We start from the raw sequence: 1,735 nt of genomic DNA on the forward strand, positions 1-1,735 counted from the left end.
ATCTCATGTTATATAAGATATATAATATTTTCTTAAATTATTGTTCGTTAGTATTCAATTGTGTGAATGTATCACAATTTTTCAATTCATTCATTTGTTGGTAGGCATTTGAGGTGTTACATTTTTAATTTTTTTTTTGCTATTGTGAATAGTGGTGCTATGAATAAAGGTGTGCGTATTCGTTGTCTATTAATGTCTCAGTTCTAATTTCCTTGGAGTATATTCCTTGCTGTGCAATAGATGGGTCATATTGGATTTCTACATTCAGCTTTTTGAGGGCAGTAACATTTTACAATCCTATCATCAGTGCACAAGAATTCCAATCCCACAGCCTCTAGAAGAAAGCATCTATTTGTTGAAATACATCAATTGGTATTCCATCAATTCCTGGGGCTTTATTTTTTGTCAAGTCATTCAGAACAACCTGTACTTCCTCCTTCATCACCATGGCCTCTTGGTCAATAGTTGTTTCTTGAAATCTTCTGGGTGCAATGACTCTAGACTCCATATTAATTTTTTTAAGCTAAAGAAGCTTTATTAAGGGGTCTTCTGGGGGGATTACTTGGTCTGCAGAGAAAGAAACAGACAGAAGGACAGACCAGGGAAATACTGCACCCTAAGGTAGATTAGGGCAGGTTTATAGAAAGGGTCTTTAGAGAGGGAAGGGAGGGGCACTCCATGGTAGTTGAGGCTGTTCACTCCCTGTTCACATGTTGATATTTCTTGAATTCTTTGTTCTCCCTTTGACCTTGGTCCGGGCCTGACATCCCAGCCTCTTTAATGAGAAAAAGGGTGACGTATTCTTTCTGGTTACTTCCTGCTGATCAGGGGGAAAGATCTGGGGCTCAGAGGCTGGACTGGGATGGCTGGACCAGTAGCCATGGGAGAATATGGATGTCATAGCAGCTAGTTCAAATTGGTAATTTCTTTTATCCTGTGAAGCAAGAATTCAAAAAGGCAGAGACAATATGAATGACAATATGAAGAGCTACTTAAGTCTTGGGTAGAGTGTGGTCTGGAGAAATCGACTGGTACTGCAGCTAGCAAAGGCTGTTAAATGCAATGCCTTGTTAACAGAAACCTGGTCTTTAGAAAGAGCAGAACAAGAACACATTTATTACAAAAAGGAGGAAAAACCCAGAAATAAAAGAGAAGGAAATGAGTTCACATTGTACTGAGCTACAACCAGGGCAGAATTTGCTTCTTCTGGAGAGGACTCTGTTGTAAGGAGGCACACAAGAAGCAATGGGAATGAGAAAGATTGGCCACCATCTGACTTTGGTTGAGAAATAAGAATAACTTGGACCCAGGTTGAGGACTGCCTAGTATGTGACCCTGTGGACATTTGTTTTGTTGTGGTCTGCTCAGATTGGAGAATGTTATGTTACAAATATGGGCATCCTCCATATTTCTCTGGCCACTGCTGACAGTACAAGTGAACCTGGTCAAGTAAGAAGCAAGCAAAAGGGGATGCTACACACCCACCCCAGAGAGGAGACAATCTTAGGTGATATTGGAATATTGAGTGCTGTTTGTCATCCTGCTTGGGGACAATCTGCTGAGCCAATGAGATGTGTAGTTGAAGTGGACTGCTGTGTATATGTTCTCTTACTTTGAACCTCCACACATAAGAACTACCTAGACTTGGGTGCCGAGTGAGGTGAAGAACAGTGGGACTCACTATTTGAGAGATGTAGGAGACCTGCCTAACAAGAGGGGCATGTTTAACCTGGGA

Source organism: Elephantulus edwardii, unplaced genomic scaffold, assembly GCF_000299155.1.
Source record: "Elephantulus edwardii isolate Elephantulus edwardi_28Jun2011 unplaced genomic scaffold, EleEdw1.0 scaffold00136, whole genome shotgun sequence".
NCBI classification, from domain to species: Eukaryota; Metazoa; Chordata; class Mammalia; order Macroscelidea; family Macroscelididae; genus Elephantulus; species Elephantulus edwardii.